Below are 15,443 nucleotides of genomic sequence, written 5' to 3' on the forward strand. Positions count from 1 at the left end.
AAGAAATAGGGGTTCCCATATAAAAAAATTAGGTTGTCCTTGAAATAACCTTGAAAATGAGGTTTAAGGTCAAATCAGAGGTCACCGTTGGGTTCCTCGTTGAAAGTTACATAGGGTATGACCTTTGTTTTATGACTAACCTCATGCGGTTTTCCGAATTTTCCAGTTTTTCCATACTTTTTCCTCACCCTGCATAATTTAAAAAGAAAATTCGAAATACATTACCTATAGTTTTCAATGTCTTTCCGAATAAAAGAAGTTTCATTTAGTTTGCAAGAATAAAATTAAAAAAAAAATACATTCACCCTTGTGAAAAATAAGAGATGCAACCCCCTGGATCCGTGGTATAACTTGTGACATGGTAATAAATATGTTTAAGTTGGTTTCAAGAAAAAACGTTTTATAGACAAGCAGATATACTGAAAGAACGGTTCTGGGGGGTGAACGTGATGAGTAGTTTCCACCCCTTATATGGTTTCTTTACCTCACGAATGAATACTTCTGGCTTTTTGTTAGTCGTGCATAGTATATTGAACAGATTCAATGTTAGTTACATCAATTTCATTTATACAGTTAACTCAAAGCGCTTAGTTTCAATGAAAACAAAAAAATTAATTTAAGGGTAGATTAACCTTCAATTAGAAAAAAACAAAAAATACGTCAACTTTGATTCTTAATACCCTTCTAAATAAAAACTTAGAAGAGGATTAAATTAAATTCACAATATTGGCAGACAGAAATGTAGAAAAAAAATCACTTCCATCTTTATATAAAGTAAAGATTGCAACCCTCTGGAGCTTTGATACGCTACGTGATACTGTTATTGAGTAACACGGAATATCCAGTTGGTTTTAAGAAAATATTCGCATTTAGGAGGAGAGATATATAAAAAAAACGGTTTTCGGGAGTGAAATTTAGGGGCAGTTTGCACCCCTTTAAACCACGTATTAGCACATAAAAAAATACGTGTTGACTATTTTTAGTCCTCTACTACATATCAATGATTCATCGAAATCGGTTAATTACACTTGGTATACCTTCCTTGTCAGTCTTTAAACCTCATCAAAGATTTATCACTGATAAAGAAGAAAAAATTCTATTAGAGAACTCAGATATTCAAGGAGGCATACCAATAAAAACAGTGAAATTAAAGGAAGTTTTACAAATAATTAACAATATTAATTCCAAAGAAACTCCTGGATATGATAAAATTACAGGGAAAATGATCAAAAAACTACCTTTAATAGCAATAAGATTTATAACAACAGTTTTCAATGCATGTTTCCGCCTTTGCTATTTTCCTTCTCATGGAAAATAGCAGAGATTATATTAATACCTAAACCCAGTTGTAATAGACAAAAATCCAGCCATTCCCGTTTAGGTAGCTCGCGACTGACTGTACAAAATTATTTTATTAAAAGGCAGAGCAAATGGACTAAACATAGGCGAATAAACTAATGTAGGATCAGGAGTGATTTTAGGTAACGATATCACAACAAACTCTGGTGTAATAACAATTTTAATAATACAAAATCGCCACTTATTCTGAATAAAGAAAAACAACGCCGCTATAACACAAAATCGTGCGTACCGCGTAACGTGCAGTGGATCGGCTGCGGGGCTGCTCACCGAACCACTGTTTGTTGATTCGTCAGTAATCGCAAAATATATAAAATGTACAAAGATTCAAGAAAAAACAATTCTTGCCCGTAACAAAGTCACTCGTTCGACCTCGTAGCTGGTAAGGCTACCTAGCTACGAAGCGCTCATCCGGCACCTGGGACAGAGAGAGAGAGAGAGAGAAAGATAGAGAGCGAAAGAGAGAGAGAGAGAGAAACCACAACACCGACCTGCTTACTGTTGATGTGTTCTGCCGTCCTTCGACTCTCCTCTCTTGGATTCCTCCTTTGTGTTATACTGTTGATTCTATTGTGATGTAATTATTATTTTTATTCGTTATTCTCTGTTATTGCTATTTGTTATTATTGTTAATGTTGTTGTTAGTGTTGTTGTTGATTTTTGTGTGTATCTATTGTCCTGATATTTCTTGTTGCGTATGAGTGTGTATATGTTGTAATATCGATTACTGTTGTTGAGTGTGTGATTGCTAGTTAGTGTCGTAACTCCTGTTTCTTGTGTACTGCTAGCCACCAAAAAAATGGCCGCAAGCGCGCACAAAGCGCGTCGCCTCGCCAGTTAACCCACGTGCACCGGTGCCGGAACGTCTTTTGCTTCCCGAATCCCCTCCCTTTTAATGAAATAATTTTGTACGGACAGTCGCGAGCTACGTGAACGGGAATGGCTGGATTTCTCCTTTACATGGCATCCCTTGTGGGGATTCAGCGACGAGTACGCGAGTTTTTTTTGTGTGCTCTAATCAGGAGTGATTGGCGGGCGCGCAGTTAAATCAGGAGTTTGCAATGTTAAAGCTCACGGTTCGTATGTGCATGCACCGTGATTGTTAATTGATCTCCCCGCAAATTAGATTATTTTGTTAGCTCTAGCGGTCAACCTGAGCGTAAGTGGCTTTCCTGAGTGTGTGGGGTTGAGTGCGCGGAACTCAATTGGAGCGCAGTAGCTGTGATAGCTGCGCAGTAGCTGAATTGACTGCGTAGTGACAGATTTCCGTTGCGCAGGAGTTGCGTAAGGATTTACCGTCAAGTTTGAGACATAACGCGTGCGCCGTGGGGACTCTGAGTTCTGTTTTAGGGGGCAAGCAATCTTAAGGTGCCTCGAATCGATGTTAGCGCTTGCGCATAGCGGGATTGGCCTTGATTTAAGCAAAATCCAGATCTAAACGACCCACAGCAAGTAGGTACCGCGGTATTCTAGTAAGATCAATACAGCTGGAGCTGGGGAGGCCCACCTTGGTTAGGTTTAAATTTGCTGGTGTTTTGTTGTTGTTTGGGTTTGTTGGTTGCCGATCGTAAGTGCGCGTGTCTTTCCACAGGCGCGGAGACCTGGCAGTAAGGAGAGGGTACTATACCGGTTCCAATCAGGGTATTATTATTGTATTTTCCGGGTGTGCAAGGGTTACGCAGCGGCAGCACTGCCAGTAGGGCCCATCAGTATTGTCACCCCTCTTCCTTTTTTGCTGTTTCGATTTTTTAGGTCTGTGGTTTGACTAACGCATCGTGTCCTTGAATTAAAAGACCGGTAATGATGCCATCCACCTCGGATAAGCAGGAGCTTTTCATTCGTCGCCTATAGAGACAGCCCGAAGTTCAGCAATTGCTGGCACGCATTCTGCGAATGCCTCCACAGCAGCTGATTGAGTTGAGTCCGGAGGGGGAGTTGGCCGTTCTCTAGGACCGGTTTTTCCGTGCTTTTGTTATGACTGCGCGGCCGGAAACGGATACTCCTCTTCTCCCCGAGGATTTCCTGTCTGGGCGTTTGCCGACGTCAGATTTGGCGGAGCCGACCGACATTGTGTATCGCACCCTGATTGGAGGAGGTGATGTGAGCGGTTCGTTAGATATAAAGGGGGAAGGGAGGCACGAGGTCTCCGGACGGTGAGGATAGGTTGGGGGTTGCTGCATCGCCGAGCGTTGCACCCTCGAACCCTGCACCGCCGAACCCTACCCTGCCTCCTAGCCTTGCCCAGATGGACCCGGCAGTACTGGATCAACTGGTGTTGGTCTTGCAGGCGTTTGGATTTGGTTCAAGGAGTCAGGCTGCAACAATGAGTGCGGTTTTGCCACTTCGGACTCCAACTGATCCATGTTCTCGGGCGTTACCGGCACGTGCGGTAACTGGTGCCGCAGCCGGAGACTCATATCCGACCTCCCAGGCGTTCGAGCTCTGGTGGATTAGCGGACCGACTTGAGCAACTAATAGCCGTTTCGGGTACGAGTGGAGGGGAGCGTCGGCCCAGGCCGACACCAACACATGATTTTCCGGCGTTATCACCGATGTCATCTAGCGAGCTGAATCGGGCGCAACCACGCCTCGAGAGAAGACCCATTAGAAGGCGACGAGAAATGCGGATGAGCTTCTCGGAGTTGGACGAGGTGAGCATATGAAGCTCCACAAGCGGTGATAAGAGGGCACGCTCTAGCCGTCAATGCCAGTCTCGTCGTGGCGGCCGGGCCAGGTCGAGTTCTGGTGACTCCACTCGTGATGGTCCCAAGGAGCGTTTGAATAGGAGACGGGCGGATGCCGTGACAGCGTTCCGCACGTCAAATTTAAAGAGCCACGTCCAGGTGCTCCGAAAACGGCTACCACGGAGGATAACGTGACAAAAATTCACGATCTCGTATTGGCAGATCGACGATTGAAGGTGCGCGAGATAGCTAAGATCATAGGCATCTCAAAAGACCGCGTGGGTCATGTCCTGCATGAAATTTTGGGCATGAGAAAGCTGTCGGCGCGATGGATGCCGCGTTTGCTCACTCCGGACAACAAACGCAACCGTGAGACATATTCAGAGCAATGTCTGACGCTGTTTAAGCGCAATCCGAAGGAGTTTCTGCGTCGTTTCGTGACAGTCAACGAAACATGGATCCACTGGTATACACCAGAGACCAAGAAACAGTCGAAACAGTGGACTTTACCCGGCGAAAATGCTCCGAAGAAGGCGAAGACTGCCCCATCGGCCGGAAAGGTGATGGCCACCGTTTTCTGGGATTCACAAGGTGTGATCTACATCGACTACCTGGAGAGGGGCAAAACGGTCACAGGGCTGTACTATGCCGAATTATTGGGCCGATTTGACGTCGAATTGCAGAAAAAATGCCCCTATTTGGCGAAGAAAAAAGTGCTCTTCCACCATGACAACGCACCGGCTCACACCTCCGCCGTCGCCATAGCCAAATTGGTCGAATTAGGCTACGAACTGCTGCCCCATCCACCGTATTCTCCAGATTTAGCCCTGTGCGACTTTTTTTTGGTTCCAAACTTGAAAAAGTCACTCGCCGGGCAGAAATTTGAGTCGGATGAGGAGGTAATGGCTGCCACGGAACCTTATTTTCCAGACCTCGAGGAAACGTATTTTTTAGACGGGTTAAAGAAGTTGGAGCATCGCTGGGCTAAGTGTATCGGACTAAAAGGAGACTACGTTGAAAAATAAAACGCCACTTTTCCAAAATTTTCGTTTTTCTTTTGTAGTCTAAGTACTTATCGGACCACCCTCGTACAGTCGACTACGAGGGTATCTCTCGCGTTCCTGAATTTTGGTAGAGAACCGCGTCCAGCTAAGAACCTACGAAGAGAAGTAGAAAAACGGTGACCGTACGTACGCCTTTCTCTTGGGGAGTGGGCGGATTGAATGAAACGCCTGAACGCACTGCGAAGCTTAGTGCTTAAGCACATTAAGCACGCGCAAGATAAACAGAAAGGGTATTATGATCGTAGCCGTCGGTCTGCCTAGTTCTAGGAGGGCGATATTGTGTGGCGGAGGTCGCACACCTTCTCTAACGTGGCTAAGGGCAGTAACGCAAAGCTAAATCCCTCGTACATCGGGCCGTACAAGGTGCTAGAGGTGATGTCCGCGGAATTATATATTCTGACGACAGATAGGTCGCAAGAAATAGGTAGATCGCGTGGAACGTGGAGGAGTTAAAGCGGTATGTCCCGCCGCGAGGAGAGCATTCGAGTGCTTTAAAAAAAATATGAATGGCAACCTAGGGAGGCCTTAGTCGGAGGGCTCTTGTAGACCGCGGCTCGTGTTTCCCCAATCCGAGGAGCTTTGTTTCGGTCGTTTTCTTCGTCACTGTCTATCGTTCCTTTTTGATAGACGTAGTGCATGTTGAGGCTCTTGATTAACACAGTGGAGGGAACTACTGCACTCAAAGTCCACTAACACTTCTGACTCGGTATGAGAAGGGTGTGGTGTGGGGGCTTAATACTATTTCTTTGTCTATTTGTAAGAGGTTTCCGAAATGAGCCTGGGGGAAGAGATTGGTCATCTTTAGGCGCAGGTGGGTCCGGACTCAGAACGTGACGTGGCAGCTCCCGTAGAGCCCATGGGAAGTTCGGAGGTGGTCGCGGCTAGCAGTCATGCCGCTGTGGAGCCAACAACCACGAGCTCATCTGGTGTGCAAGAGCTTGTCCTCCTTTCCGGTCCTGGTTAACAGGGTTCCATTGGGGACATCGACTCACCTCCCATGTCAGCCGTGGATGCGTTGGATGAGGCCAGTGGTGGCGCACCTTTGGCGACGCCGGCCGCTGTCCTACTTTTCCCGGACCTTTAACGGCAGGCTTGGGAGCAGCGGGAAAAGGAGGCCCTTAAAGCTAACCTTGACCCGCTGGAGTCGGTTCCTCATCGAGGCCGAGCCGAGTGGGATAACCACTTAAACACTGACCCGGCTCGCCACGCACTTCCGCTCACACGCACTGGCCAATATGGCGTCTCGTGGGCCGCGGGTTCACGCTCGGATTAGGCGCGCCTACGCTGGGGTGGCTATTGGCCTTCAGACTGCTCACACCTGGGGTCTACAAACCCGTTTGGAACTGGGCACCCTGGGTTTGCGATTTGAGGAAGCAGCAAGAGAAGAACATGGCCCCCCACCAGCTATTCAGGATGAACCTGTAGTTCCAAGCTGCGCCGTGAGGCGGGAAGTGGAGATCCCCCTTGAAGTGCAGTTCCTCCCGATGTCGGCTGAGCCGATAGAAAGGCGAGGTAGGGTGCTCCCACCGACGAGGATGTCCTCGAATCCTCGAGGAAGAAGAAGTCTGGGCGGTTTTCCGATTTCTCCAAGATCGTAGAGTTCCGCAACGTCGGCGACAGCCCGCTTCCGCGGGAGGTTTCAACTGCGGAAGTAGATGTTGTGAGCCGACATGTGGCGGACCGAGACGCATCCGGAGGGGTCGGGCAAGCCCAGACCTCGAGGGTGGAACCGGTTCCCCTTGAAGTGGTAAACCCGGACAGGTCCGACCCTATGGAGGTGGAGGGTCTTGAACCAGTGTCGCCCCCGGGGCCTTATACTTATAGCAGAAGCCCCTTTTCACGCTTAGTTGCCTCTGAACCGATATCTTCGCAAATTTGTACAAAGTTTAAACAAGCATAACATCGCACATGCGAAATGAAAAGTTTCTAATATAAAACATTAAATTTAAGACAAAGAATATTATAATATAAATCGTTTCGTGGAAAAAATGGCCTTACAGAGTTATAAACAAAGAAAATTAATTAAACGAATAGGATAAAATTTGCAATAAAAGATTTTGCAACACACAAGTTAGTTATCAATGTGTCAATCTTGCTTCTCTTTCTTAAGATGCTATTTTCGCTGCGTGATATTCGAATTTGCATTGCCTTTCTTTAATGCAAAATTATTTGTGATTTATAATATCATGGGTGCAATACTCGAGATTCCGTGGAGACGCTATTATAGCCTTTAGACTTTCTCACACCCGGGCAGACGCTTATCAGCGTTTTTCGAGTGGCATCTGCATTCACACGTCTCGCCAGTGCAGATGCACTCTCACAGATGCATGATGAAAGGGAACGATTGGACGAGGTATTATTATAGGCGCGGCTTAGCGCGATGAGGAATTCGGGTATCGGACATGGACAAGTACGTGCGAGCACGCACACGTAAGTAAGCACACACACGATCTCTCTCAATACTTAAGCTTGAATAAAGTGTAACTACAGCGACTAACTATAACTTTTTTTTATTCACACATCCATACTCGTTCGAAGGATTGGACCTACTACCCATGATAATAAATCGTAAATTAAATTTCGCCAAGAATTAATTAATTGATATGCATATCAGGTTCAGATTTAGTTTAGAAATACAACCCAAAAAAAGCCTTTTGACGACCTTTTTTCCCTTACGGCTGATTTTTTGAGAAAAGCTCATAAGTGGGGTGTATAACAATATATATCAACCCTAACACACGAAAATGGGTGGAACATTGTTTACGGATCGTTTGAAACTAAATTTCATGCAAATTTTAGTTTTTCGTAAATATCTTTGTTCCTAATGATCCCATGAAAAAATATTAAAGTAGTTGTTTCTTGATCTTTCTGAAATCTACAAAACGAATCGTTGCATGTTGGAAAATTTTGATTAGGTACAATGTTATTGCAAAAATAAAATGTATTGCAACGCTTTCTATAAACATCTATAACAAACGTCATAGTAATACAAAGATTTCTATACTACGGCGATCGATCAAAAATTATAGTATATTAATAGTTCTTAAAGTTGAAATGTGTAGATTAAATTTTTTATGAATTACGGCCTTATAAACAAATTAGCTATTTATTCATATTCACGATTCCCAGCATGTTCTAGACTCACGCCGAATTTTTCTCGATTATAAAAGAGTCATATACCATCGAAAGCAATCATTTTTTTTGGGATTGCAATTTTAAAGCTAGAACAATTATTTCTTTTTCCAGCTTTAGTTGTAAAAATGGTTATTCAATTTATATACGGATATTGCCACATTTTATTAACATAGATTAACAGATTATTCAATATACTTTCTTATAAAATCTTTTTCATTAAGATCCGATGATAAATAACGAAGCTTTATATTGTTAAACTTTAATTTAATTAATTAATTTAATTGTTAAACTTTCTTTGTTTGAATAAATAAGCTAGATAGCGGAAAAAAAATTTTTCTCGTGATCCATAGCTCAAGAATTTTTTCTCATATATTGAAATTTATCAAATCAAACTGACGCGACGTTGTAATTGCGGAGAAGCTCATGATCCAACGAGTGTTGTTTCCCTGCAATTTTTATCAAACACACATTTTAAGAAAATTAATAAGAAATTTACAAGGTGAGATTTCATTCACAATTTTATTTAATCATATCTCGTCTTCTTTTTCAATGGAAAATTGATTTTAGACTATTTTTAATTTACTAATAAAAATCTACATAGGCTCACAACTGTCGGGCCAAATAAATCTTATTCACTAAGGCGCGTCATTTCAGTGAGAAGCAAGGTTCCCCGTCTGTCTCGATAGTTTTGAATTTTTCTACCTGCTTCGTAACGATCGGAGCTCTTTCTTTCTTTCTTTCCTGCACTTTGTATTTCGTATATTCCGTCCCTCAAGCGACACTGAAATTGTATTTAAATTTTAAATAACGCCTGATTCTCTATACTTATTTATTATTACAGTGGCCACTGTTTTATTTTTTCAAACAGCGTAGCCATGGCTGAGCCAATTCCGGATGACGATACTCGGACAATCAAGTGCATTCTATGCAAGAAGGTGATGCATGATGATACCATTACTGTAAAAGAACAAGGTACAAAAAACTTTATAAAATCTAACACCAAAAATTATAAAAAATGTATGAGAAATTCGTCTTTCTTTGATAATAAACCTACGGAAGTATCTGATATATCTAAACAGGATATTATTTATATCATAATTCAGCATAATTTAAATAATCCTGCTTAAACCCAATTTAGTCTCTTTAATATTATAAGTTGTAATATATTTATTGACAACTCTCCGTATTTGCCTAAATTAAAATGTAAACTAGAGGAGCATTTTAAATGTGAATTTTCTGTTACAAATTTTCAAAGATGATATTATATCTCGTGTGACTTTAACGTGTTTTCTGTTATTGCAACAATTTAAAAATAGTAAAACAATTGATACTGAGCAAGAGTGATTAAACAAAATTGTCGATTCATCATCGATTTGTTTATAAGATATTCAAAGTAAGAATTATGATATGAATTATTATCCTGCTCAAGATAAATTTCTACAAGATAGTAAAAACTTAATTTTGCAAACGCTACGTAGACTTTTATTCAATATCATAATCAAGCACAAAATCAAGCCTACTGATTGGAGTGAAGTTATCAATTCAATCGCCTACGCAATAATAGCAACAACAAGACCATCATGTTTCGTTTCGCCCGTATTAGTTAATATTTCAAGCGTACTACATCGCAAGTTCGCTTCTAAAGAATTAATTAATTTGTTACATTCCAATGATTTTGCGCCTCATATAATGAAGTACGAAGATATTTGTCACTGTAATAAGTCATGAAGAAGAACACGAGTTATAACGAGTCGAGTCTCGTTATGTCTCTCTCTTCCCTTAAGCCAATTATAATTTATTGATAACTTATGTATTTTTCTTATGCATTTTCCTACAGCCGCAGCTGCTGATGCTGCGCGAGGTAAGTGAGAGAGCGCCGAGCAGAGAGAGAGAACCGCGTGTATGCGTGAGTGCGTGGACGCACGAGTGTCGCGCGTGCTTGCCTAATTGGCTGAGACGCGCCGCTGCCGAATAGCCAACGAGAGAAAGGGGGATCTCTTCCGCGTGCGAGGGACAATTAGCTATCCGCCTTCGCGAAGAACGCAAGCCTGACCGTCATCGCGCGACCGGTAGGTTCCTTGTGCTGCATAGCCAGTGTTTTTCGTCGATAAGGACCGAGAGTGCAAAGTGTGCGCTATTGAGTGAAAGACCGAGGCACCAAGTGCATCCTGCGGACTGCGTATGCGTGCGTGTGTGCTGACAACCGTTGATCAGGCCGAGGGAGCTGCCTCGTGGCTGAATACCCGCCTGCATCAGAAGCAAGTCCGAGGCTACTGCGAAGCTGACGTGTAAGTGCCTGCTCGATCATAAGTCTCTCTCTCGCTCGCTTCCTGCTTGTCACTCTCACGGCGCATGTCACTTGTATGCTTTTGTTATTGCCTTCGTTTTAGTAAACGCTATTTCTGTTAACCACTGTGTCTTTCCTTTCGGCATTCTCCTCTCCCGCACTATACACGCGCTGACGCGCACTGTCTGCTACTACCTGACCTGCGACGCTCTCCGCGGGCCGAAGGCAAGGATGCCTTCAGGTGGCATAGCTGAGCCACTGGGCTGAGTCCCGCATGACCCCATAGCGAGCTACTAACAAGTTGAGTAGCTACCTAGCAACACCCTCCTCGGGGAAGTCAGAACCCCCGTTATAGAGTATAACGATGCATTTTTTCAGCTAGTATATGATAACGTGGGTCACAACGTGGATGCAGCTAATGGTCATGGTACCCTTCATATAATGGATGGGATTCAAGTTATAACATCGAAAACTGTAATATCAGAAAATAGGCCTGTGTTGTGATTGAAAAATACTATGATGGCTAATGAGTTGTAATGTAGTTGGCAAAATACGGACATATTGAAATTCAATGTTTTAGTAAGCAAAGAGAGGTGGGCCTTAAAAATATAACTATAGAAAATATTGATAAAATTCACAAAATTCCAAAAGATATAAAATTCACAAAATTCCAAAAGATATAAAATTCACAAAATTCCAAAAGATATAAAATTAACGAAACTTGATTTTTTCTGGATGTATGGTCGGAGCGCTTGGAAAAAGTAACTTAACATGATGCATTTCAACAAAGTAATGTTAAAATATTGCCATTTATCAGTACACCAATGAATAATCTTGATACTATTTTCACATCACTTAGCGAACCAAAAATTTGCGTATAAAGTTAAATCAAGAGTATATGTATGTTACGTATGACTCGGCATTGTTTTGAAAGTCACAGGAAGTAGAATCATATTTCGATTTTTTTAAAAGAATAATAAGACAAATAAGAATTTTTCATCTTTGGTTTTCTTGCGCAGGTACAGTATCTTACATTATGAATGGTAGTGGGCTCAGAGAATTATTTTGCGAAATATATGCCGAGAACTCTTGCGATAAAGTTTTAAGTCGCACTGTGTATAATATATCTATTCGCGGACATTCATTAGTTCATGAGACCTTAGGTAAACTAATTATGGACGAATGTGAGTTTAATAATTATGAGAAGGCAATTTTAAATACTATTATATCAGAGTAAGGACCAGAACTTCCACAGTATTTGAACAACATAAATTTTCTAACAGCTTACGAGAAATTTTACAGAAAATTGGATCAGCTAGAATGTAAAGAACCAACTGCTCAATTATAAGCGCTTTATTTTAAATTGTTGACAGTGGTTAAATTATTGATACAATTTGAGTGTGGCGGCAATTTTGATGTACACCTTGAATCGTGTCACAGAATGGTTCTAGTTTTCATTGCTACAAGATACTTTCACGACGTAAAGTGCATCCTACCATACGTGTAGAAAATGATGAAAGTTTGTTGCAGTTTAACGGGTTTGAAAGAGAAACAAAACAAACTTCAAGCGAAAAAAAAGAATTGATAGAACTAGATAGATACATGACAAAAGGCTTCTTTACTATTAGACGCACGAATAACTTTTGGTCCAGGACGTGGTCAGAGATGGTCATCGAACAATCTTTGATGCGTTTAAAGAAGACACGAGGAGGTCTAACTCATGGCCGAGGCATTACACCAAGCGTGCAAGCTGAATGCACTTTAGCCACACCAGTTTTATTAGATATGAGTGAAGAACTTCAAATACACTCCAACGTCAACTTTGCTATTAGCTAACAACATAAAAACAGTAGGCCCGTACGCATGAAGAGAGATTTCAAGATTTTGTTAAAGTTTTGAAATTTTTCAAAATCGACTGATAGACGTCGATCTCCGTTCATGCGTGCAAATATCCGCGCGCCAAATTGACGTTTTCTCGCAAATTTTTTATACTTCCGCTCTTCAGTAGTATGATCGGCCGATAGCAATCACGATTTGCATTTTTTATTCTCTAATTCTCTTTTAATTAACAATAAATAACACATAATGAAAGATTAAATCAAAAATAAAAATAGTGAAAACCAACAATTAATTTAAATTTCTAACCTATAATAAATTAAGCCATCAAATTTGTAAAAAGAAAAAAATATCTAAAACACTGACAGAATATATCCGAAGACTTTTGATGCGCTCAATTCTAACCCGGCCTCAGAATTAATCCATCACCCTAGGTTTCCAAGATATTCTATATATTATATAACCTAAAAATACTTAAATATATATATATATATATATATAAGTATTTTAATATATATATATATATATATATATATATATATATATATATATATATATATATATATATATATATATATATATATATATATATATATAATATATATATATAAATACTTATATATATATATATATATATATATATATATATATATATATATATAATATAACCTAAAAATACTAAAAACACGATTTTTAGCTATATTCGAGGTTATGTAACACAATGAATAAATTTTTTTTCTCAAACAAGTTAGACCTCCAGAGAGTAGCACTTCAAAATCCATTTTTCGGATTTGAAATATCTTTTTTTTTCATCGAAATATCATTGATTGAAGTTAAGTATTTTAGTCGTGTCTTAATATTATACAGTTCATCATTTTTTCTAAGGCGATGCACCAGACGTTGTATATGACATTACGCTATGTAAGGATTTTTATGCCACTGATTACGAATACGAGGTCGGTTGAGTTCAAACACGTCACCTTCAAGGTACTTTGAAGGTGAAATCACGGAGAATAAAGAAAAAAAATTAGATGTATACTTTTTTGAAATAATTTAGTGTACTAAATTCAATCAGAAACTTTGAATTTGCTTTCATATTCGTAATCAGGGACTCAAAAAATCCATGAATTTATTTTTTTGATCTATCAAATCAATTGTAATTGTGGATTTAATCATCAGGTTTCTATATATACATAAAGAGTCAAGGATTTCTTGTATAGATAAAGTGAATAAGTTTTGTTATGTTTGCGAAAGTTTGAAGTGTCTTGATTTTTGACATCATTCAAAAACCATTCCAAAAATGTTATCAAATGCCTATGAGGAACCACGATAAACCACACCTAACTCCATTTATAAGGATTATTATTCAGCCGAACTTTGCTGAACTGACATAACATAAAAAAAAATACAATGTTAGATTATCCAGTGGATCACCAGTTTTTTCTAATATAACAGTATAAGCTTTCTTCAACTTTTCTGTAAAGTATATCATTAATTTATCATTAAATTAACTTATATTCGTCAATTTATATCTGTATAAATGAATTTACATTGTTTGATACACGGATTTCACAGATATATTTTCAGGGAACCTGGTACAAAAGAGATTGTGTGTACACACTATTAGAATATTGTTTATTTTGATTTTCAATTGAACTGATATTTATTTCTGAAATTATCAAATTAAAAAAACAACTTATTTTAAAATAACATATTTCTCCCAACCTATCCTATATATTCATGAATTTATTATATTTATATTCAATTATTATATATATTTACATATATAGTTGCACTTCTGTTCTGATCCAAGGTAAGTGAGGTGAGAAAGAGATGGGAATACGCAGGGATACTTCCGTGCGCGACAGCAGGGCACGGAGAGAGAGAGAGAAACATAGTCGCGCCTTAGCGAGTGACCGCGTGCACTGATTAGCGCATCAAGATGGAATCGCGTAGTTCAGCCCGCGGCGCGAGCAGTAGCTGTCTCGACATGCGAGTGGGAAGAGGAAGGAGGATAGGTCAAGAAATGATTTCGCGCATAAACTTTCGAAATTGAACACAAACTTATTATTAGTATGAACCAGGCAACAAACTAACTCGCAAGACTTACTGCCAATACTAACAATTAATAACTCGCATGATTGATTACTAACAAATAATACCTTTGACAAATAAGTCGTGGATCGCCCGACAACAGGATCGTCTTGATGATACGCGTTTCAAAAGAGCCACTGCTCGTACAAAGAATATTAGTAACCGGCCAGTAAACGCCTGGCTACGGAGTATTGCCGAACTTAGTCTAACTCAACCCAACCCTTAAGAGAGACGGAGAGAGGATAACGAAGCAAGAGATAACCTTACCCTTGTGTCCCTGGCTTGTCAGGTGATGCAGATCTCGCTGTAGGAATGAGGCACAGAGGGATGCCGTTGTCCTCGTGATGACTAGGCGTCTCAGCGGGGTCAACAGATGAGCCGTCCACGTCTCCTTCGTGGTGTTCCTCCTGACGATAAGCCTCTTTCTCGACAAGCTTGTAGACCTTGTTGCATCGAACTACTGAACGCTGCTACTTGCTCTACCTTCATATGTCAAGGAGGCCATGAGAGAAGTACTTAATAAATGTCGGCCGCGATCTACGTAGCCTCGCGGTCATCGACGTGTTTTCTATCATCCCCTCTTGTCTTACTTATTATGCGGCTTGCGACAAAGAGCGCTAATTGGTCATACGTCCTACGCCTGCTTAAACTTGTATAGTTCGCGTGCGCTCTTTCTGTCTCTTTCTTACTCTCTTTCTTTCACTTTCTCCTTCACTACTATTTCGAGGCGCTCTCCTTCGGGTTTGCTCGGCCTCGTCCGGCAATCATCGGTGGCGGAAACAAAGGCCAGTAGTGAGGAGTGTTTTCACTATGCGCCCAACGCTGGCCACTATACCTTGCTGAGAGCAAGGGAAATTAAGGTACAGCAGATAAAGGTCAAGCAAACTGCTTGCTCCCGTTACAGTGTAATTAAAAAATATCCCGTAAAAACCACGATTTCACCTACTGTCCGCGGCTTACGTCAAGAGTCAAGGACTCTTCGTT

At 40.8% G+C, this 15,443-nt stretch overlaps 1 protein-coding gene across 1 annotated transcript in view; it reads right to left on the reverse strand.

The window, feature by feature from the left end:
- The window catches only part of LOC131668442 (putative aldehyde dehydrogenase family 7 member A1 homolog), a 787,423-nt gene that overhangs the window by 61,926 nt on the left and 710,054 nt on the right, over nucleotides 1–15,443 (reverse strand). The gene's annotated exons all lie outside the window — the stretch shown is intronic.

The sequence above is a fragment of the Phymastichus coffea genome, unplaced genomic scaffold (genome assembly GCF_024137745.1).
Source record: "Phymastichus coffea isolate CEN01 unplaced genomic scaffold, Cenicafe_Pcof_1.1 PCOF00006, whole genome shotgun sequence".
Taxonomy (NCBI): domain Eukaryota; kingdom Metazoa; phylum Arthropoda; class Insecta; order Hymenoptera; family Eulophidae; genus Phymastichus; species Phymastichus coffea.